The sequence below is a fragment of the Loxodonta africana genome, unplaced genomic scaffold (assembly GCF_030014295.1).
Source record: "Loxodonta africana isolate mLoxAfr1 unplaced genomic scaffold, mLoxAfr1.hap2 scaffold_29, whole genome shotgun sequence".
NCBI classification, from domain to species: domain Eukaryota; kingdom Metazoa; phylum Chordata; class Mammalia; order Proboscidea; family Elephantidae; genus Loxodonta; species Loxodonta africana.
The window spans coordinates 3,885,604-3,901,967 of record NW_026975011.1 but is presented as its reverse complement, the minus strand read 5'-3'; the positions used below and the strand labels follow the sequence as shown (position 1 = coordinate 3,901,967).

At 37.6% G+C, this 16,364-nt stretch overlaps 1 pseudogene; it reads right to left on the bottom strand.

Moving 5' to 3' along the window:
- Window positions 1-11,871: 11,871 nt before the first annotated feature.
- Window positions 11,872-16,056, bottom strand: LOC135229406 (olfactory receptor 5D18-like; annotated as a pseudogene).
- Between the last annotated feature and the right edge of the window lie 308 nt (window positions 16,057-16,364).

Sequence of the window (16,364 nt, the reverse complement as noted above, 5' to 3'; positions counted from 1 at the left end):
GAAGTGATTGATTATGTTGGAACTATGAAAAGATCATTTCAAAGCAGAGCGTGTGAATATCAAGGAACACCCTACTCCCATCCATATGATCCCACCACCAGCATAGCACAGAGTCTCTGTGTAGAGACTGGCAACTGTGTAGAGCAGAGGGTTACAAATGGCCACAAAGCGGTCATAGGCCATTACAGCTAATAAAATTGATTCAGTCACCACAAAGGTACCAAAGAGAAATAACTGCACTACACATCCTAAAAATGAAATGGTTCTGTCTTCTACAACTAGGTTCTCCAGAATCTTAAGAGCAATGATGGAGGAATAGCAGAAGTCCACAAATGAGAGGTGGCTGAGGAAGAAGTATATGGGGGTGTGCAGTTTGGGGTTAATTTTGATGATCACAATCATTCCAATATTCCCTACAACGGTGACACTGCAGATGGCCAGAAATACCAAGAAGAGGGGAATCTTCAGTTTTGGGTAATCTGAGAAGCCCAAAAGAGAAAATGTGACACCACCTTTATTACCCTCTGACAATAACATGGCTTCTGTTTGTCGAAATCTAAAAGTCAGTCCTAGAAGTTAAAAAAAAAATTAACATAGTGGGGATATACAGAGCTTGGATCGACTTCCCATGTCAAGACTGGAAAGCGTATCTGTTCTGGAATCTGTATTTTTATTATCCAAAATGTGGTAAATTTCTAAAATTTTAAAATATGATTATCACTTAAAGAATTTAGAGATCGTTCGGTAATTTTAAGTCAAGTTCTCAGGTAACAACTACAGCTCTCCTTGAATGAAATCAGTTCATAGAAGACAAGCTTAGCCCAATGTTGGATTATGTCAGTCTCACAGTCAATAACTAAAATCAGAAAAAACTATATTATTTAATCAGATCATAACATCTACACACTATGGACATAAAGAATGGGTAGCCTAACACTTCCCATTTGTGTTTTTATTGTTAATTCTGCATAGCACTTTAATCTATGTTTTTCTTCTGACACACTATCACTCATATCAAAATAAATCTCAATTACTTTTTAGCAGCCTGTGTGGTACTATTGGTTAGTGCCCTTGGCTAGAAACCAAGAATTTGAAAGTTCCTGCCCACCCACAGGCACCTTTGAAAAAAGGGTTGGTGATCTAATTCTGAAAAATCAGACATTGAAAAATTTATCGAGCATGGTGCTACTCTTATACTTATGAAGTCGCCATGATTCTAAGTTGACTTGTTGGCAATATTTTTTCATTCTTCAAATCTGGTAGTTCTGAGTTCCAATCCTCCCTCATTGTTTGAGGAATAAAAAGGCTAGGGTAGATGATAAATATAATCCAGTCTACATTATTATTCTAAAGATGGCATAACAGCAGTCAGAAGATGCCTTGAGACATCTAAGTCAATTGGCATAATAAAATCTATTAAGAAAACATTCTGCATCCCACTTTGGAGAGTGGCATCTGGGTATTCAACACTAACAAGTAGCCATCTAAGATGAATCAATTGGTCTCAACCCACCTGAACCAAAGGAGAATGAAGAATACCGAGGACACGAGGTAATTATGAGCCCAAGAGACAGCAAGGGCCACATAAACCAGAGACTACATCAGCCTGAGACCAGAAGAGCTAGATGGTGCCTGGCTACAACTGATGACTGCCCTGATTAGGAACACAACCGAGAACCCCTGAGGGAGCAGGAGAGCAGTGGGATGCAGACCCCAAATTCTCGTGAAAAGACCAGACTTAATGGTCTGACTGAGACTAGTAAGACCCCAGTGGTCATGGCCCCAGACCTTCTGTTGGCCCAGGATAGGAACCATTCCCAAAGACAACTCTTCAGACAGGGATCGAACTGGACAATGGGATGGAGCGGAATGCCAGTGAGGAGTGACATTGGATCAGGTGGACACTTGAGACTATGTTGGCATCTACTCTCTGGAGGGGAGCTAGGAGGATAGAGGGGGGTAGAAGCTGGTGAAAAAGACAGGAAATGAGAGAGTAGAGGGAGGGAGCAGGCTGTCTCATTAGGGAGAGAGCAATTGGGAGAATATAGCAAGGTGTTTATAAGTTTTCCTGTGAGAGACTGACTTGATTTGTGAACTTTCACTTAACGCACAATAAAAATTAAAAACAAGAAAAAAGATGCCTTGACTTTCACAACAACGTGCAGATAAATCCAGTCTGTGATCCTCAGCCATGCCCTCATTTCTCTAGCCTATACAGTGGTCCATTTTATAAGTCTACCTAACATATTTCCTTTGTTAATGATCATCCTCTTAAATTTTGAGCAAAGTAGAGACTCTGAATCATGGAAAATAGTCCAGTGACACTGTTAGGTGCCACAGAGATAGAGAACAGAATGCAGATGAAACACGGGAGAATAGGATTTAGAGATGTTTTCACACAGGAATCATAACTAAAGACTCTTGGACTGAGAAATTCCCATTCCCACAGCCTCTCCCATTCACTTCTCTTCCTCTGACACAGCGAGGATACTCATTCTGACCCTGTATTATGTATGTATAAGAATTAAAAACATGGAATATTAGAGCACAATTAAGTCATTTCATGAGAAAACTGTAATACAAAAGAATCATTGTATTTCTGGAATTGGTGCCCAGCAACTCTTAGATCCCAACATAATGAGAAACTCCTTCTCTATCTATGATTTTGGTAAGTTTGTCTCTGATTCTGAAACTCAACACATCATTTTCAGATGGTCCTTGAAATAAAGATGTCAGGTCATATGCTATACTGAGTCCCCCAGTGGCCCTATCCTGTTCCTACATAAACCTGAGTGTTAAAGACAACCTCAAAAGGCAATCCCATCGCACAATTAGTCATTTTAATTATCACATATTTTTCCTTGAAAATACGTTTCATTTATCTAAGGCATTTAAATCTTAATTTTAATCAAATATATGTCTTTAATGCAATGGTTCTTCTCTGTCCCAAATTGTGATATTAAATTGATGATAATGTATTTTCCCATTCAATCAAGGAAATAGGATAGCTAAAATTTCTTCCTTTAATTTCCTCCCATTTTATTGTTTGTTTGCTCTCAGGGGATACTTGAGTTCCCTGATTTATGCTTTGTAATTTTAGTTAAAGGCAGAACGATTGAGAGAGATGATGCATATGATGCACATGATAGTTTTCGTTTTTTTTTTTTTTTTTTACTAAAGATTCTATCCAATCTCTGATTATTCCACTCTACTTAAAAACTTTTCTACTGTATCTTGACAACTGCTCCAAAAATTTACAAAAGTATGAAAATATACATTCTCAAATCTCACAAGGCTCCTCTATTGCCCCACCCGAGGTAGCTGTCATTCAGGGCACTATTACCGAGGGGCCAAGTCCTCTATGCAAAGCTCTGCATAAGGGCTGCACATCCTGTTCCTTGCATGTTCAGACAAGTAGCTTTTGTGATGGCCTGGTATTCCTCAAGAACTCTCTATATGTAATGTTTACGTTCTCCCCCTTTTACTGTGTTTCCTAGATACCCTGCTATCATAATGTCTTTAAATCTTAAAACAAACCTGCTAATGGCAAAGAGAGGGCCTCTCCTTCCTCTGGGACACTGGGCTGGGATTAAAAGTATATGCATCTTATATCTGTGTCACAACCTTGGGACATGAACACTAGAGACTGTGTTGCTCCAATCTCTGGAGGACAAAAACCAAACAATTAAAATTAACTACCTTTCTCAGCTGTATTAGAAAACCTGGAAGAAAATTGTATTATCATTAAGAACACTTTATAAGAATCATTTTATATTTCAAATTCATTTTGCCGTGTCTCCTGAACACTCCCATGCTCCCCATTAGTTATCAAGTGTATGTATCCATAGAGCTCATAACTGTCAAATAATAATTGGCTGATGATTATGTGCCAACCAGATAGGTGACTGATATCTAAAGGCAGTTTTCATTTGTCCTTCTATTAATATGAGCCCGATTGTACAACTCTTCAAACATTTTAGTGTTATTTGTATTCCTTTAATTTGGACTCTTTAATGGTAACTTCCATTCATTTTTTCTATAGGACTAATTGTTGCTTTCTCTTCTGTGTGATATAAGTGGAGATTATTTCCTCAATTTTTCTTTCATCAATTTATTTTATTTTGTTTTTTTCTGTGAAGTCTCTGTATATTCATGTCATCTAAATTTTCAACTTTGTTTTCAAAACCTGTTTTGATGTATGGAGTAAGAAAGAGATACAATTTTATCTTTCTCATATGGCTAAAGAAAGATGTTCATTTGGCTCTTGAATTTCTGTTTGTCCCAATATAACAATATTTTAATAATAAGCCAAAACAAACAAAGAAACAAAAAATCCTATTGTCGAGTTGTTTCTGACTCGCAGTGACCCTATAGGACAGAGTGGAATTGCCCATAGATTTTCAAGGAGAGACTGGTGATTTCGAATGCTGACGTTTTGGTTAACAGCCGTACTCTTATCCACTGAGCTACCAGGGTTCCATTTTAATAAAAGAAATACTGCAATTTATTTTAAACTTTGTAGGATGAGCCTTCCTACTCTAATTTGGTTTATTTTACTTTTTTAATCTTTTTTTTTCTTGAATTTCTGTGATTGTTCATTCATTGGAGCACCATAAGAGCAATTTTGAGGTATTATACTTCAGTATCCCAAACGAATCTTGTATTATATTCATTCCCATCCAAGTAAATGTGTGTTAGACTAAATCGTGTCTTAGAACGATTTCCAGACCTGGTAATACTCCAAATGTAGCCTTTGAATAAATGATATTCAGGCATAAACTAGGGATTTTGAAATGACTACAACAATTGTTCTTTCTGAAGGGCAATTGAATTTGAATGATCTCTTAGACTGAGTGAAATAATAGGATGAAAGCGCACTAGAATTGGGGTCAAAGAGCTGAATTTCTGTCATCAACCTATCATTTCTGGTTATATGAACTTCTGTGAATCTCAAATTCCTTGAACCTCTGTGTCACCATATATGCAGTGGAATAATCATCCTTTTCCTCTCTCCTTCTCAGCCTAAGCGGATTGTTTCCAGCGTAAGGCTGCTCATCCACGCTGTTGTTGTAGGTGCCGTCCAGTTTGTCCTGACTCACGGTGACCTTATGTACAACAGAACAAAACACAGCCTGGTCCTGTGCCATGCTCGTGATTGTTTTTATACTTGACACCCAGTGTTACAGCCACTGTGTCAATTCATCTTGTTGAGGGTCTTCCTCTTTTTTGCTGACCTTCAAAAAGGTGGATGGTTTTTACCAAGTGTAATGTCCTAATACTATCTCGGTCCCCCCGATAACATGTCCAAAGTATGAGCGACAAAGTCTCACCATCATCGCTTATAAGTAGCATTCTGGCTGTACTTCTTCCAAGACAGATTTGTTCATACTTTTAGCAGCCCGTGGTATATACAATATTCTTCACCAACATCATAATTCAAAAGTGTCAGTTCTTCTCCTTATTCATTGCCCTGCTCTCACATGCAAATCATATCAGGCAATTGAAAACACTATGGCATGGGTCAAGCACACCTTAGTCCTTAACGTGACATATTAGTTTTAACACATCAAAGAGTTCTTTTGCACCAGATCTGACAAATGCAATGTGTCCTTTGATTTCTTGTCTGCTGCTTCCATGGACATTAATTGTGGATCCAAGTAAAATGAAATCCTTGACAGCTTCAATAATTTCTCATTTTATCATGATGTTGCTTACTGGTCAGCTGTAAGGATTTTTGTTTTTGTTTTTTATGTTGAGGCATAATCCAGACTGAAAGCTGTGGCCTTGGATCATTACCCAGTAAGTGCCTCAAGTCCTCTTTACTTTCAGCAAGCAAGGTTTTGTCATCTGCATAACACAGATTGTTAATGAGTCTTCCTCAAATCCTGATGCTGCGTTCTTCTTCATTTATTCCAGCTTCTCAGAGTATTAACTCAACATGCAGATTGAATTAGTATGGTGAAAGGATACAACCTTGATGCACAGTTTTCTTGCATTTAAACTACACAGTATCCACTTGTTCTGTTCAAAAACTGCCTCTTGAACTAAGTACAGGTTCCTTGTGAGCACAATAAAGTGTTCTGGAATTCATGTTCTTCACAATGCTGTTCATAATTGGTTATGATCCACAGAGTCAAAGGCCTTTGCATAGTCAGTAAAACACAGGTAAACATTGTTCTGGTATTCCATTTTCAGCCAGGATTGATCTGACCTCAGTAATGATATCCCTGGTTCCCTGTCATCTTCTGAGTCCACCTTGAATTTCTGGCAGTTCCCCGTCAATATATTGTTGTAGCAACTTTTGAACAATCTTCAGCAAAATTTTTCTTGTGTGTGATATTAATGACATTGTTCAAAATTTCCTCATTCTTTTGGATCACCTTTCCTGGAAATAGGCATAAATATAGATCTCTTCCAGTGAGTTGGCCAGGTAGTCATCTTCCAAATTCTTGGCTTAGGCAAGTGACTACTTCCAGCGCTGCATCCATTTGTTGAAACATCTCAGCTGGTATTCCAACAATTCCTTGAGCCTTGTTTTTCACCAGTGCCTTCAGCGTAGCTTGGACTTCTTCCTTCAGTAGCATTCGTTCCTACTCATTGCTATCTCCTGAGATGTTTGAACATCGACCAATTGTTTTGGTATAGTGACTCTGTGTATTCCTCCCATCATCTTTTGGTGCTTCCTAAGTCATTTAATATTTTCCCCCATAGAATCCTTCAGTATTGCAGCTTGCTGCTTGAATTTTTTCTTCAGTTCTTTCAGCTTGAAAAATGCAGAGTACATTCTTCCTTTTTGGTTTTCCATCCACAGGTCGTCACACATGTCATTATAATACTTTGTTTTCTCAAGCCACCCTTTGAAATCTTCTTTTCAACTATTTTACTTCATCATTTATTCCTTTTGCTTTAGCTACTCAACATTCTAGAGCAACTTACAGAGTTTCTTCTCACAGCAACTTTTTTTTAATAATTTTTATTGAGCTTTAAGTGAACGTTTACAAATCAAGTCAGTCTGTCACATATAAGCTTATATACGCCTTACTCCATACTCCCACTTATTCTCCCCCTAATGTGTCAGCCCTTCCAGTCTCTCCTTTCGTGACAATTTTTCCAGTTTCTAACCCTCTCTACCCTCCTATCTCCCCTCCAGACAGGAGATGCCAACACAGTCTCAAGTGTCCACCTGATACAAGTATTCTCACATTAACTTTGATCTTATTTATTTAATTATTTTTTTCTGTTTAATGAGCTCTTGCTTTCTTCATGTGTGATGTCCTTGATATCATTCCACAACACAACTGGTCTCTGGTCATTAGTATTCAATATGTTAAATCTCTTCTTGAGATGGTCTCTAAATTCAGGTGAGATGTACTCAAGATCAAACTTTGGCTCTTGTAGACTTGTTAATTTTCATCAGTTTCAACTTCAACTTGCATATGAGCAATTGATGGTCTGTTCCACAGTTGGCCCCTGGCTTTGTTCTGACCAATGATATTGAGCTTTTCCATCCTCTCTTCCCATAGATGTAGTCAATTTGATTCCTGTGTATTCCATCTGTTGGTAGAAAAAGGTATTTGCCATAAAGAAGTCATTGGTCACAAAAAATTCTATCATGCAGTCTGTGGCATTGTTTCTATCATCAAGGCCACATTTTCCAACTACAAATCCTTCTTTGTTTCCAACTTTCACATTCCAATCTCCATGTATTATAAATGTATCTAGAGTGCATATTTGGTCAATTTCAGACTGCAAAAAATTGGTAAAAATCTTCAATTTCTTCATCTTTGGCCTTAATGGTTGGTTCATAAATTTGAATAATGCTCTTATTAACTAGTCTTTGTTGTAGGTGTATGGATATTATCCTATCACTGACAGTGCTGTGCTTCAGGATAGATCTATGTGTTCTTTTTGACAATGAATGCAACACCATTCCTTTTCAAGTTGTAGTTCCCAGCATAGTAGACAATGGGATTGTCTGATTGAATATGGGCAATACCAGTCCATTTCAGCTCACTAACTCCTAGGATATCAATGTTTATGTGCTCCATTTCATTTTTGACCATTTCCAATTTTCCTAGATTCATACTTTGTACATTCCATGTTCCGATAATTAGTGGATGTTTGTAGCTGTTTCTTTTCATTTTGAGTCACGCCACAGCAACAAATGAAGGTCCTGAAAGTTTAACTCCATCCACATGATTAAGGTTGACTCTACTTTGAGGAGGCAGCTCTTCTCCAGTCATCTTTTGAGTGCCTTCCAACGTGAGGGTCTCATCTTCTGGCGGTATATTAAGCCATGTTCTGCTGCTATTGATAAGGTTTCACTGGCTAATTCTTTTCAGAAGTGAACTGCCAGGTCCTTCTTCCTAGTCTGCTTAAGTTGGAAGGTCAGCTGAAACCTGTCCAGCCTGAGTAACCAATGCCGGTATCTGAATACTGATGACATAGCTTCCAGCATCACAGCAAGCACGCAAGCATCCGTGTGCTGTGGTATAGGCCCTAAGATACCTAAAAATAATGACTCAAACATACTATGCACACTTTTGTTCATTGCTGTTTTATTCACATAAACAAATGGGAAAAAAACTAACTTTGCAGTAACAGATGAGTGGATAAGCAAATTGTGGCACATACATACAATGGAATACTTGCTGTTTTTAAGTGCTATAGAGTCAGTTCCGACTCATAGCAACCTCATGGACAACAGCACTGCCCAGTCCTGCACCATCCTCACAATAGTTGTTATGAGTGAGCCCATCATTTCAGTCACTGTGTCAATCCATCTCCTGAGGGTTATCCTCTTTTCTGCTGACCCTCTACATCACTAAGCAGGATTTTCTTTGCCAAGGAACAATGATGATTCCACAGAACTTATTATAACACAGATGGACCTGAAGGGCATAAAGCAAAGTGAAATAAGTCAAGCAAACATGGACAAATATTGAATGATCCCTCTTTTTTAAGATGACAAGAATAGATAAATATAAAGAGACCAATGTCCAGTGGTGGTTACCAAGGAGAGGAAAAAAAAAAAAAGAAAAAAAATTTTTGAGGTGGTGCAAAAATTATGGTTTATAGAGACTAGTATTTTTGGTGAAGAGAAAAGTGGCAGTGAATGTGGAGGTAGTTAGCACAGCACAACCAAAGTAAAAACCACTGTCCGAGCACCTAGCAATGGATATATGCAAATCGGTATATGTGTATGCACAGGTTTGTATATAGGCGAGAACAGCTAGAAGTATCTACAGGTGTGTGTAAACTGAAATATGTGGGTGTAGGCACATATATTTACTGAAGACACAAATATAGACACTCCTCATACATAACCAGACAGCTTCATACATTGGTTTTCTGGATTTGGAGTTTTAGGACCATAATCTCATGGGACAACTCAGTCAATTGACATAACATAGTTCACAATGATAATGATCCGAATCCTAGAGAAGTGAAAATGTCTGGGATCATAAGATCTTGAAATTAGCCATCTAAGACACAAATTATAGGTCTCTATATTGACCAGGAGCAAAACAGCCAGAATGAAACCCAAAGAGCAGAGAAGAAACAAATCTACATGAGCCACAACCTCATCCACCCTGAGACCAGAAGAACTAAATAGTGCCAGCTACCACCATTGACCATTCTAATCGGGATCACAATAGATGGTAAATGTGGAGCCAAACACAAATTTCTATTAAGATAAAAAAAAAAAAATCGGACAACCTGGAACAGTAGAAAACAGAGGATTCTCTGAGACTGTTGCCCTGAGACACTCTTTAAACCTAGAACAGAATCTGTCCCCTGAGATCAACTTTTAGCTAAATAGCAGAGCGTCACACAAAATAAAGGATATTGCCCGTAAGATTAATGATCTACTGAAAAACCATTAGTATGAGATCAAAACTTCAACAGTTATTCAAAAGCAAACACAAGAAGACAAGGGGGAAGGGAAACTGGAGTACTAGAAAATGGAATAATCAGAACACAATTAAGGGTAATGTCAACACTTTGTGATGAATGTACCTAATGTCACTGAACAATTTGTGAGAAAATTGAAAACAGAAACCTAAGTTGCTATGTAAATTTTCACCAAAAATTCAATAAACCAATAATAATAATAGATACAATTCTAGAATGTTGCCCAGATGTCTAACTGTATCTTTTCCTTCAGTGACTAGGCTGCCTAATCTACAATTTTGCCTCTCACAGTGAATCACATAGCTCCTGGAGTATAGAATGATCAAGGCAGGGAATTTGGGGTCCCTTTTTTTTACCATGGTGCATTATGGGATATGTTGGAGATATTTTCATTCATTTGAACTATTTCCAAAAAAAAAAAAAAAAAGTGTATACTTCTATTAGACGAATGTGTATCATGTCCTAGATGAAAAAAGAAGTAAATTCCTTAAAAATTATTGGAAGTATTAATGGTGTTGAAAAGTTAAGTGTCTTTATGTGCATTTTGTTAGAAAATCACAAAACAAAACAAAACAAAAAAATTAAGGTTTACTACAATCCCACAAACCCAATCAAATCACTTAGCAATTAGGGAAAGGGGAGAAACAGCAGATGTGTTTAAATAAGGCTCTGTATGACACTGCAAATTTCAAGATAAGCTATAAGGTGAATAGACAACAAAGAAGTATGCATAGTACCCTAGATCCTCCTCCCTTTTCCATTTCATCCATTTCCATCCAAACTCAAACGCCTCTTTAAAGGTCCATTTTGAAACTCTTAAGTCCAGTGAAGAAAACGTTTCCTCAGAATGTAAGTTGAATTCCACCATTTTCTTGACAGCTTTTTTCATATACTTGTTTCTAAGGTATAGTCAGGGGGTTCAGTGTGGCTGTCACTACAGTATGGTACACCGTGGCCTCCTTGTCAGTGTCCAGACTGCTGCCAGGGTTGGACCTGAAATGAATGAAAGTATTGTTCCATGGAAGACAACAATGGCTGTGAGGTGGGAGGCACAGGCGGAAAAAGGTTTATGTCTTCCCTTTGCAGAGCACATTCTCGAGATGGTGATGAGAATAAACAAGTAGGAAGTAAGGATGGCAATGATAGTGACGATCTCATTGACGGTGGCCACAATGTACGATGGAAACCCTGGTAGCGTAGTGGTTAAAGGCTAACTGAAAGGTTGGCCGTTGGAATCCACCAGGTCCTCCATGGAAACTCTATGGGGGTAGTTCTACTCTGTCCTATCGGGTCAATATGAGTCGGAATTGACAATGTACAACAGAAGTTCATTCATAGAGACATCAGATCTAGCAAGATATAAGAAAAGGGATTGATTGCAAAAGTAGTGTATAATCATGTCTGGGAACTGGGACAGGATCTCAAGAGCTATACACATGCAAATCAGAGAACACACGGCTCTTCAGAGGTATCAGCCAGGCACCAGGTCCTCACAGAGTTTCTGGGACATGATGACCATGTAAAGCAGTGTGTTGCAGGTGGTCTCAAAGCAGTTGTAGGCCATCACGGCCAGCAGGATGACCTCAGTGTTTGCATAATTACAAAACAAATAGAACTGCACAATGCATCCTAGGAAGAAAATGGCTTTGTCCTTGTTTATGCATATTTCTTTACATGGAAAGATTGGTATTAGACACATGTTTTAACCTATATGATGACATGGTGAATTCTGATAAACAGTAGTAATGACAGTATTTGTTTACTAGATTATTTTTTCAAAGTTCAACCCCAAACTATTGTTACTGAATGCATGTCTCCTGAGAAAGAGTCAAATGATAGCAAAATTGTAAAACAATGAGGAAAAAAAATAACTGGCAATGATTCCTTATATCTACTGGACGGCAGTGGGTTTTTTTTTTTTTTTTGGTTTTGTAGGCAAAACACTCACAAGAAAGTTATTTTGTTTATGTATTTATCTTAAAGAAATGGGAAGTGTGCTTTAAGAGTGATTTAAATTTTTAAAAAATATTGGAAGGGATTCATGTCATGATCACAATCCATGAATTGAATAATCTCAGTGTGAATCTCCAAGCCGTTGATGAGAATGAATTCAAAGCATACAGGATAATTCCATTTTATATAAAATATTATATTAGCAATTGTCAATGAAATTATAATATATTAATATTTCTGAAGTTTTTAATTGGATTGTTTTAAACAAGGAGCCTCTGAATGGAAGAATAACCAATAGCCTAAATTGCCATATAATAAGCCTTGGGAATATGTTTATGGTAACCTTGCCAGAACCTGAGAAAGTGAGTGACTCTACTGACTACACAAAGAAAACATCCAAAAATGTTTTTATTAAACTAACAATCATTACTACTGCTCACTATTATATGGGTCAGGTGGGCAGTTGTGCTGATCTGGTCTGTGCTTGGCTGATCTGGGCTGAGCTTACTTATATGAGATCAACTAGCAGGTCAGCTGACATAAGAGGGTCACATTCTCAAATCTAGTGGTGGGCTAAAGGCCACATAGTACAATGGAATGAGCGGGCAGCTGGGTTATTTTTCTCTCATTAGCCAATATTCTAGTCTGTTTGTTCATATGGCAGCTTCCCAGGTTTCCAAGAGTGTGCACAAAATCCTGAAATCTCTTAAAGTTTTGGAACTTGCTTCAATGTCATTTTTGCCACCTCTGCTAGACAAAATAACTCACAAAGGTAAAAGCTGCATTCAAGGATTTGTCAAATTGAGAGCTCTGTTGAAAAAAGGATTCAGTAATTATGCCCATGTTCCAAAAACTATAAACAAATCATATATAACATTTTTGATGGCTGAGTATGCAAAATAATAGCATAAAACACAGATAGAGCAGCCACTCAATGTCCCAATTTTTTGCATATACTGGTTTTCTGACATCTATTTCTAAGCCTTTGGTAAAGCCTATCGAACTAATCATTCTATTACACTGGTACTCTTTCTAAAACATGTTCAGGTTATAGAAAATATTTATTTAGCTTTTCAGTCATGTCAATTTAACCTGAATATAAGATACCACAAACACACACACACACACATAAACACACACACACAGATGCAATCACACACATTATACAGTATTCAGTCAATAACAAATTGGTTGACTTGATGTTACATTCTCATTTCCTTGAGTTTGTCTATTCTAGTCTCTCCTGAAAAAAATGCCTTCTTCACTGAAATGTGTCTCTTAAAATTCTATCCACACTCCATGCCAACTTAAAACAATACCTCATTTCTGAAGACATATTTCTAATCTCCCTAAATGGATTTGAACTGTTCCTTGCCTCAAGCCTTTTAAGATATTTCTTATAGTCTGACGTTTACAATAGCCCCTTTCTTTATTGCTCCAGCGTTACCACCAAATTACGCATCCCTTGTTTTGAAGGCAAAGCCTATGTCTTATCTTTATTGCCATTTGTAGATATGTCATCAAAAAATGTGCGTTTGCTTAGAACCTACTATACTCCAAGGACCTTATAAGAAAGAGGGATGGAATTAATGTTTATTCGGATTTTGCAAGGTGCCTTTCATGGTATCTATATTATCTTTAGGTCTTCATTATCAGATTATGACCCAGTTCCTGTTATCACAGTTGCATAGATTTAAAAATTAAAATTAGAGGTGGTGATTTTTTTTCCTGCAATGAGGAGACAAAGCCAAGATTAGTCTCTTTGAACCAAAATTCCATATCCTTACCATTGTACAGTATTAAAGATTAATTTTAAAGGTATCTTTTAAAATAATCTTTTTGGAAGTACTTTGTTTATAAATTGGCGACAAATTCTACTAAAATAATATGTTTAATGAGAGAAGACTTTAGCATCCATTATCTTGCTGACTGTATTCTTGACATCCTTATTCCTCAGACTGTAGATCAAGGGATTTAACATGGGGACCACCACTGTGTAAAACACAGAGGCTATTTTGATGGTGTGCCTGGAGTTTTTGGAGTTGGGTACACAGTAGAGGAACAGGATGGTGCCATGGAAGATAGTGATGGCAGTCAGATGAGAGGCACAGGTAGAGAATGCCTTATGACGACCACTGGCTGAACTCATTTTCAAGATGGTGACAACAATGGACACATAAGATGTGAGAATGATGAGTAATGTACTCACCACATTAAAAGTAGCAAAGATAAAAAGCAACAACTCACTGAGGTAAGTATTAGAGCAAGAAAGGGAAAGAAGTGAGGAGAACTCACAGAAGAAGTGATTGATTGTGTTGGCACCATGAAAAGATCATTTCAAAGCAGAGCATGTGAGTATCAAGGAACACCCTACTCCCCATGCATATGATCCCACCACCAGCATAGCACAGAGTCTCTGGGACATGGCATCTGTGTAGAGCAGAGGGTTGCAAATGGCCACAAAGCGGTCATAGGCCATTAGAGCTAATAGAAGGGATTCAGTCACCACAAAGGTACAAAAGAGAAAGTATTGTACTACACATTCTAAAAACGAAATGGTTCTGTCTTCTACAACTAGGTTCACCAGCATCTTGGGAGCAATGATAGAGGAATAGCAGAAATCCACAAATGAGAGGTGGCTGAGGAAAAAGTACATGGGGGTGTGCAGTTTGGGGTTAATTTTGATGATTACAATCATCCCAAGATTCCCTACAACAGTGAGACTGTAGATGGCCAGAAATACCACGAAGAGGGGAACCTGCAGTTCTGGGCAATCTGAGAAGCCCAAAAGAGTGAACATGGCCCCACTTTTATTTCTCTCTGAAAATGACATGGCTTCTGTTTGTTAAAATCTGAATCAATCCTGGAAATTAAAAAAAAAAAAAAATTAAACATAGTTAGGATGTAGGATGCTTAGTTAACTATCCTTCCCTGAGACTGGAAAAGATATTTCTTTCAGAATCTATGTGTTTATTAATTGAGAAATGCTAAACTTCCAAAATTTTAAAACATGATAACTTTTTAAAAAGTTTTTCTTAAGGAAAACCAATAAAGCCATTGATTTGAACTTTAAGTTCTCAAGTCTAATTTTTAGTATTTTCAAATATATGAAATATGAGGTTTCGAGATTACATAAAAACCCGTTGCCATTCAGTCGATTCCAACTCATAATGACCCTATAGGATAGAGGTGAACTGCCCTACAGGTTTTCCAAGGAGTGGCTGGTGGATTCAAACTGTCAGCCTTTTAATTAACAGCCAAGCTCTTAGCCACTATGCCACAAGGGCTCCAGAGATTACATGGTACTTTGTAATCCTAATTAAGGCTTGAAAGTTAGATAGATTGATGATAGATAGACGATAGAGAGAGAAAGAGAGATTGTAGATGATGATGATGATGATAGATAGATGATAGATAGATGGATGGATGGATGGATGGATGGATGGATGGATGGATGGATGGATGGATGGATGGATGATAGAGAGAGAGAGAGAGATCCTTTTAGTAAAGATTCTGCCTAATCAATGATTATTCCGTTCTGCTTAAATACTTGTTGATTCTACCTTGACAACTGCTCCAAAAAATTTACAGAAGAAAATACACATTCCCAAAACTGTCGGGGCACATCTATTCCCCAACCCCAGGTCCTCATCCAGGGCACTATTATTGAAGAGTCAAGTCCTCTATGCTTGGCTCTATGCATAAAGGGTGCACATCCTGTTCCTTGCATGATCAGATATGCACCCTTTGCCCTGACTCTATATTCCTCATGAACTGTCTGCATCTAAAGTTTGCATTTTCCCCCTTAGTTGTTTTCTAGATACCCTATATTGAAGTTAATATCATTATGTCTTTCAAATTTTAAAACAAACCTGCTAACGGCAAAGAGAAGGCTTCTCCTGCATCTGGGAAACTTGGATGGGAGTGAAGTATATGCAATGTTAAACATCTGTAGTCACAACCTTGGGTCGTGAACCCTAGAGACTATATGTTGCCCCATTCTCAAGAGGACAATAACTAAGCAATTAAAATTAAGTACTTTTATCCGCTGTACTGCAAAGCCTGGAGGAAAATTACGGTATCAGGGAAATTTTATAAGAAACATTTATATTTCAAAGTCATCTTCCCGAGTCTCCTGGACATTGCCATACTCTCCCATAATTATCAGGTATATGTATCAATGCCAAAAAAAAAAAAAAAAAACCAAACCCACTGCCATCGAGTTGATTCTGACTTATAGTGACCCTATATCAATAGGAGACACATTATTAAATATGAATTGACTGAACGCTGTGTGCTGTTCTAACAGGTGAGAAACAATGTCTTAAGTGCAGTTTTCATTTGTGCTTCTATTATTATGAGTCCAACTGAACAACTCTTGGTATATTTTAGAGCTATTTGTATTTCTTTAATGTGGACTCTTTAATCATATCTTATGTCCATTTTTCTATAGGACTAATATTCTTTTTCTACTCAACTCTTATAGAAGCGGTGAT